The sequence below is a fragment of the Triticum urartu genome, chromosome 2A (assembly GCF_056163025.1).
Source record: "Triticum urartu cultivar PI428250 chromosome 2A, HENAU_Tu73, whole genome shotgun sequence".
Classification (NCBI taxonomy): domain Eukaryota; kingdom Viridiplantae; phylum Streptophyta; class Magnoliopsida; order Poales; family Poaceae; genus Triticum; species Triticum urartu.
The window spans coordinates 439536365-439544945 of NC_141874.1; positions in this window are offsets into that span (position 1 = coordinate 439536365).

The following is an 8581-nucleotide window of genomic DNA, read 5'->3' on the forward strand; positions in this document are numbered from 1 at the left end:
GACTAGGTATTGAGATACCGACGATCGAATCTCGGGCACGTACCATACCGATGACAAAGGGAATAACATATGTTGTTATGCGGTTTGACCGATAAAGATCTTCGTAGAATATGTAGGAACCAATATGAGCATCCAGGTTTCGCTATTGGTTATTGACTAGAGACGAGTCTCGGTCATGTCTACATAGTTCTCGAACCCGTAGGGTCCGCACGCTTAGCGTTCGATGACGATCAGTATTATGAGTTTATGTTTTTTGATGTACCGAAGGTTGTTCGAAGTGCCGGATGAGATCACGGACATGACGAGGAGTCTCGAAATGGTCGAGACATAAAGATCGATATAATGGAAGGCTATGTTTGGACATCGAAATGGTTCCAGGTTAGTTCGGGCATTTACCAGAGTACCGGGGGGTTACCGGAACCCCCCGAGGAGTGTATGGGCCTTATTGGGCCTTAGTGGGAGAGAGGAGGAGGCGGCCAAGGTGGAGGGTGCGCCCCCCAAGCCCAATCCGAATTGGGTGGGGGCCAGCCCCCCCCTTTCCTTCCCTCTCTCCCCCCTTCCTTCCTCTCCTACTCCAACTAGGGAAGGGGGAATCCTACTCCCACCGGGAGTATGACTCCCCCCTTGGGCGCGCCATGAGAGGGCCAACCCTTCCCCTGCTCCACTCCTTTATATACGGGAGAGGGGGCACCCCATAGACACACAAGTTGAGTATTTAGTCGTGTGTGGTGCCCCCTCCACAGATTTCCACCTCATTCATATCGTTGTAGAGCTTAGGCGAAGCCCTGCGTCGGTAACTTCATCATCACCGTCATCACGCCGTCGTGTTGACGAAACTCTCCCTCGACCTGAGCTGGATCTAGAGTTCGTGGGACGTCACCGAGCTGAAAGTGTGCAGATCATGGAGGTGCCGTACCTTCGGTACTAGGATCGATCGGATCGTGAAGACGTACGACTACATCAACCGCGTTGTCATAACGCTTCCGCTTACGGTCTATGAGGGTCCGTGGACAACACTCTCCCCTCTCGTTGCTATGCATCACATAGATGGATCTTGCGTGTGCGTAGGAATATTTTTGAAATTACTACGTTCCCTAACAATTTCACCAAGTTTGTTGTTTTAACCTTCAACAAGGACCACCCGTAGTCAAAGTCGATTCAACTAAAGTTGGAGAAACAGACACCCGCCAGCCACCTTTATGCAAAACTAGTTGCATGTCTGTCGGTGGAACCGGTCTCATGAACGTGGTCATGTAAGGTTAGTCCGGGCCTCTTCATACAACAATACCGCCGAATCAAAATAAGATGTTGGTGGTAAGTAGTATGACTATCACCGCCCACAACTCTCTATGTTCTACTCGTGCATATCATCTACGCATAGACCTGGCTCGGATGCCACTGTTATGGAACATAGCATGCAATTTCAAAAAAATTCCTATGCTCGTGTAAGATCTATCTAGGAGATGCATAGAAACGAGAGGCGGAGAGTGTGTCCACGTACCCTCGTAGACCGAACGCGGAAGCGTTTGACAATGCGGTTGATGTAGTCAAACTTCTTCACGTTTCGACCGATCAAGTACCGAACGTATGACACCTCCGAGTTCTACACACATTCAGCTCGATGACGTCCCTCGAACTCTTGATCCAGCAAAGTGTTGAGGGAGAGTTCTGTCAACATGACGGCGTGGTGACGGTGATGGTGAAGTGATCCACGCAGGGCTTCGCCTAAGCACTATGTGAATATGACCGGAGGCATAAACTATGGAGGGGGGCGCCGCACACGGCTAACAATGTTAGTCGTGTGTTCTAGGCGCCCCTCCCCACATATATATAGGTGGGAGGGGGAGGGGGACAGCCATGGGGCGCCCCAAGTAGGAGGAATCCTACTTGGGGGCCTTGTCCAATTTGCCCCCCTTACCATCTTTTCCGGAGAGGGAAGGAAAGGGGAGAGAGGAGGGAAGGAAGGGGGAGGCCGATTAGCCTCCCCTTCCTTCTCTCTTCCCCCTTTCCCTTCCTCTTCCTATTCGGCTAGCAAAGGGGGCGCACCAGTCCCTTAGGGGCTGGTCTGTCCAACTCTGGGCCCATTAGGCCCATATAGCTTGCCGCGGGTTGCCCGGAACCCCTTCCGGTGACCCGATACGTACCTGGTACCCCCAGAACACTTCCGGTGTCCGAATACTATCCTCCTATATATGAATATTTACCTCTTGACCATTTTGAGACTCCTCGTCATGTCCGTGATCTCATTTGGGACTCCGAACAACATTCGGTCACAAAATCACATAACTCATGTAATACAAATCGTCATCGAACGTTAAGCGTGCGGACCCTACAGGTTCGAGAACTATGTAGACATGACCGAGACACCTCTCTGGTCAATAACCAACAGCAGAACCTGGATGCTCATATTGGTTCCTACATATTATACGAAGATCTTTATCAGTCAAACCGTAATGACAACATACGTTATTCCCTTTGTCATCGGTATGTTACTTGACCGAGATTTGATCGTCGGTATCTTCATACCTAGTTCAATATCGTTACCAGCAAGTCTCTTTACTCGTTCTGTAATACATCATCCCGCAACTAACCCATTAGTCACATTGCTTGCAAGGCTTATTATGATGTGCATTACCGAGAGGGCCCAGAGATACCTCTCCAATACTCGAAGTGACAAATCCTAATCTCGATCTATGCCAACCCAACAAACACCTTCGGAGATACCTGTAGAGCATCTTTATAATCATCCAGTTATGTTGTGAAGTTTGATAGCACGCAAGGCATTCCTCCGGTATCTGTGAGTTGCATAATATCATAGTCAAAGGAATATGTATATGACATGAAGAAATCAATAGCAATAAAACTGAACGATCAATATGCTAAGATAATGGATGGGTCTTGTCCATCACATAATTCTCCTAATGATGTGATCCCATTCATCAAATGACAACACATGTCTATGGTTAGTAAACTTAACCATCTTCGATTAACGAGCTAGTCTAGTTGAGGCTTACTAGGGACACAGTGTTTTGTCTATGTATCCACACATGTATCAAGTTTCCGACTAATACAATTCCAGCATGAATAATAAACATTTATCATGATATAAGGAAATATAAAATAATAACTTTATTATTGCCTCTAGGGAGTATTTCCTTCAGGTGGCTCTTGGGCGCATCCAGGTCCTTCACGTCCCGACGGCGTAACAGTTCGCCGATGGGATGACGAAGGGACTGGCTACTTCCGTCTTTGAGGAGTTCAGGTCCAGTCTCTGCGTCTCCGATGACGCTTTGACCGCGGGGTGGTGTTGAATATATGGTTTTGCATGTATATTGTATATCTTGGCCCACCTCCTAGTCCTTGTATAGTTGAGGTGGAGGCCCACTTTTTACACCCATATATACGTGCGTTATGCACCGATCAATACATTGAGTTGCATTGCCAAAGTAATATATCTCAACACTAATGCAACTATCTTGGCAGATTGTTTTCAGATAGCTCCTGGGATTACATCCATTGAGTTCAAGCACCATCCGATGAAAGTGAATGGCAGGCACATTACCTAGCTAGCTTCTCTTATGATGCTAAATGTAGTTGTGAGTGGATTGATGATCCTTCAGATTTCTTACTATCACATGTAATACATGGTGTAACTCTGCCACTAGTTAAATAAAATGGCAGTAGGTTTTCCCTTAAAAAACCATGGCCTGTCTTGCTAATAAAAAGAGAGTTAAAAGCACCGGGAGAAACTTGCACAGCCCGTGATGGTTTAGCCCACAAACTTGCAAAGGTGGACTCCGCCACCCCCAAAATTATAGTTCGGTGGCAAAAAAATTACTGCCAATTATGGGTCGACATTTGCGCCACACTGGCAGATACAAGGCCAAGCCGGCCGCTGCGCACTTTTGCAGACCCCCCTGTGTTTTCTAGATATTCACTTGTACTAATCATTGCATGGCTAAATCCCCAGCCTTGTCTTTTCCCCTTTCGTTGTTGTCCCTCTCCCAAATCCCTCGCCCCAAATTTTATCCCACAATGATTGGGGAGATGAGAGTGAGCTCGACGCCGGGTAGGATGTGTATATTACAAATTTAATGCAAGAAGATGTTTAGTTCTCTTTTGAAGAAGGCTATGCAGAAGCTTTTGAAACATAAAATAAAGCTTTGGTTACTACACCTTTAATTCAACCCCTGATTGGAACCTACCTTCAGAAATTATGTGTAATGCTAGCGATTATGCAGTCAGGACTATTTCAGGATAAAGAGTATAAACAACTTAATGTCATTCACTATGCTAGTAAAACATTAGATGCTACTCAAAGAAATTATTAGTGGTTGTTTTTTCTTGCGACAAATTTAAATCTACATTGTTGATTCTAAAGTCATAGTTCATATTGATCATACTGCTATTAAATATCTTATGAACAAGAAAGATGTTAAACCTAGACTCATTAGGTGGGTTTTATTGTCGCAAGAATTTGATTTGCATATTGTTGATAAGAAGAGGGAAGAAAATCCTTTAGCTGCTCATTTATCTAGAATGGAAAACTATTGGCGAACGCAGTATTTCAAATATTTTCCTACGATCACGCAAGATCTATCTAGGGATGCATAGCAACGAGAGGGGAGAGTATGTCTACGTACCCTCGTAGACCGAAAGCGGAAGCGTTAAGAAACACAGTTGATGTAGTCAAACGTCTTCGCGGTCCAACCGATCAAGTATCGAACGCACGACACCTTTGTGATCTGCACACGTTCAGCTCGGTGACGTCCCTCGTACTCTTGATCCAGTTGAGGCCGAGGGAGAGTTTCGTCAGCACGATGCGCGTGTTGACGGTGATGATGAAGTTACCGACGCAGGGCTTCGCCTAAGCACTACGACGATATGACCGAGGTGTGTATCTGTGGAGGGAGGCACCGCACACGGCTAAAACAATTGTCAACTTGTGTGTGTATGGGGTGCCCCCTCCCCCGTATATAAAGGAGGGGGGGAGGGGGCCGGCCGGTCCTCATGGTGCGCCCCCAAGGGGGGATTCCTAGTCCTAATATGAGGGGGAAGGAAGGGGAAGAGAAGAAGAAGAAGGAAAGGGGGGCCGGCCCCCCTCCCAATTAGGATTGGGATTGGGGGGTGCGTCCCCACCTCTTGGCCGCCTCCTCTCTCTTCCACTAAAGCCCATGTAGGCCCATTAAGCCTCCGGGGGGTCCGGTAACCCCCTGGTACTCCGGTATATGCCCGAACTCATCCGAAACCATTCCGGTGTCCAAACATAACCTTCCAATATATCAATCTTCATGTCTCGACCATTTTGAGACTCCTCGTCATGTTCGTGATCACATCCGGGACTCGAACTACCTTCTGTACATCAAAACACATAAACTCATAACACCGATCGTCATCGAACGTTAAGCGTGCGGACCCTACGGTTCGAGAACTATGTAGACATGACCGAGACTCATCTCCGGTCAATAACCAATACCGGAACCTGGATGCTCATATTGGTTCCTACATATTGTACGAAGATCTTTATCGGCCAAACCGCATAACAACATATGTTGTTCCTTTTGTCATCGGTATGTTACTTGCCCGAGATTCGATCGTCGGTATCATCATACCTAGTTCAATCTCGTTACCGGCAAGTCTCTTTACTCGTTCTGTAATGCAACATCCCGCAACTAACTCATTAGTCACATTGCTTGCAAGGCTTATAGTGATGTGCATTACCGAGAGGGCCTAGAGATACCTCTCCAACAATCGGAGTGACAAATCCTAATCTCGATCTATGCGAACTCAACAAATACCATCGGAGACACCTGTAGAGCATCTTTATAATCAGCCAGTTACGTTGTGACGTTTGATAGCACACTAAGTGTTCCTCCGGTATTCGGGAGTTGCATAATCTCATGGTCATAGGAACATGTATAAGTTATGGAGAAAGCAATAGCAACAAACTAAACGATCATAGTGCTAAGCTAACGGATGGGTCTTGTCCATCACATCATTCTCTAATAATGTGATCCCGTTCATCAAATGACAACACATGTCCATGGATAGGAAACTTAACCATTTTTGATTAACGAGCTAGTCAAGTAGAGGCATACTAGGGACACTCTGTTTATTTATGTATTCACACATGTACTAAGTTTCCAGTTAATACAATTCTAACATGAATAATAAACATTTATCATGATATAAGGAAATATAAATAACAACTTTATTATTGCCTCTAGGGCATATTTCCTTCAAAAACATAATCGATGATCCTATTCCTATTAATGATAGTTTTCCTATGAGCAATTAGATGTAGTTACAACTTCTGTTGCTAAACCTTGGTTTGTTGACTATGCTAATTATATTGTTGCTAAGTACATACCTTCCAATTTTATTTATGAACAAAAGAGAAAATTCTTCTATGAGTTGATACACTATTTTTGGGATGATCTTCATTTGTATAAAACAGTAGATGTCATTATTAGGCATTGGATACCTGGAAATGAATAGGATGATGTATTGAGAAGGTGTCACTCGTTTACTTATGAAGGACATCATGTTGGAGGCAAAACTGCACACAAGGTATTATAGTCTAATTTTTATTGGTCTACCTTATTTAAAGATGCTCGTAAATTTGTTTTACCTTTTGATGAGTGTTCGAGGATAGGAATTTTTCAAGGAATGCCTATGAACTACTCTTTAGTAGTATAACAATTTGATGTCTGGGTATTTTTTTGAAATAAACTAGAAACTTTATTCAATAGAAATAACCAACACATTGTTTATGAGGATCGTTACAATTTCATTTAAGGGTTCCTCAAACCAATCAGAAGTCATAGAAAATCTACCTAATCTAGTAAGCTCATGTGCAACTTTATTTGCTTCTCTATTACAATGTTCGAACCTAGAAATATAAAATTACAAACATAATGAAAACAAGCATCGAAGATTGCCGCCGCCGCACCCACCGACCGTCCTCCATACTTCATGACATCGATCACCTCCAGGTTGTCTGAGGAGCTAATAATGCGATTACATCTCGACCTTTGCGCCAGCGGTAGACCGAATTGAGAGCCAAGACTCCAACCATCAAGACATTCGCGCAGTAGTCAATCTACTCCCCCCCACGATAATATGCCTTTGTCGTCTCTAAGGACCGCCCCCGCCGTGCCCCTAAGCAGGTGATAACCCATCAGTAAATAGGGGATCGGTTATAGCCTTTTCAATAAATAAGAGTGTCGAACCCAACAAGGAGCTAAAAAGATAGAATTAATATTCTCTCAAGTTGTATCGACCACCGATACAACTCTACGCATACTAAAAGTTCGCTTTACCTAGAAGAAGAAATAAACTAGTTTGCAAGGATAAAATGATAGATTTGCAAGATAATAAACAGTTAGTTTCTTTTTAATAAAATAACAATAAAGTAAAGGTTTTTGATGAACAATGAGAAAATAATTGTCCCTAGTCAACTGAATATGACACGATAGCGATAATCATCATACTTATGAGGGAGAGGCTTAAGCTAACATACTTTCCATACTTGGTCACATTTTCTTATGATTGAAACTCTAACAAGCATCCACAACTACTAAAGATTCATTAAGTTAAAGCCCAACCATAGCATTAAAAGTCCCCTTTAATCACATATGCAACAACTCACGAACTAGGGTTCAGGTTTTTGTGGCTTCCGCAACCCAGTATAAGCAAATCATTAACATATTACAACACCCTACAGCGGGGATCCCACACACCCGCGTGACACGGAAGGCACCATAAGACAACACCATAATAACATACAACTCGTATCAACCATACCATACCACAATTGACCCCACATGACAAAAAGAATCTACTCAAACATCATGCACCGACTAGATCATGCGTCGACTAGCGGTCGAGGGGACAACAACCAAAAATGCCAAAAGAGGCATATACTCCCACCCGGAACCACGTGGGCAGGGGAAGCCAAGTGAACTGAACAGACGATTCACGGGCCGATGTCGTCTGCCACAGCCCGACACCCACCCGACATGACACATGCAAAAGGGAGCCAAGCGAAACGATCAACTGATCAAGGGGAAGAGTGCGTTCAAAGGGCACACACACACACACACCAGTCGACCGGATCTCCATGTCCAAAAGCCAGACAAATATTACATTTTTTTGCAACAAGACATATATTACATAACATATGCCGTCCGGCCAGGGGCCGTAACAGTAAGAGGCCGCGTAGCCAAAGCTCATCCAGACCCGAAGGAGACCAACAGGTGAAAGCAGCCCACACGGACCAAAACACGTCAACCCGCCAGTACGACATGAGGCCGGGTAGATAAAGCCCCTCCGCATCCGAACAAAGGCCAACGGGTGAAAGTGTCCCCACAACGTCCCCCATTAGACCCAGCTCGGGGAATGACTGACAGACAAGGAGGCCCGGGCGCGCCCTTGACCCACACATCATGGACCGATCAAATGACGGGAAGCGGCATACAAGCATCGGCGTGAGGTGCACGGGGCAGACCGGACGATGCAGAGCGTGCCAACACCTTTTATAGGAGTATTACTAAACAGTATAACACAACTAGCTATGACT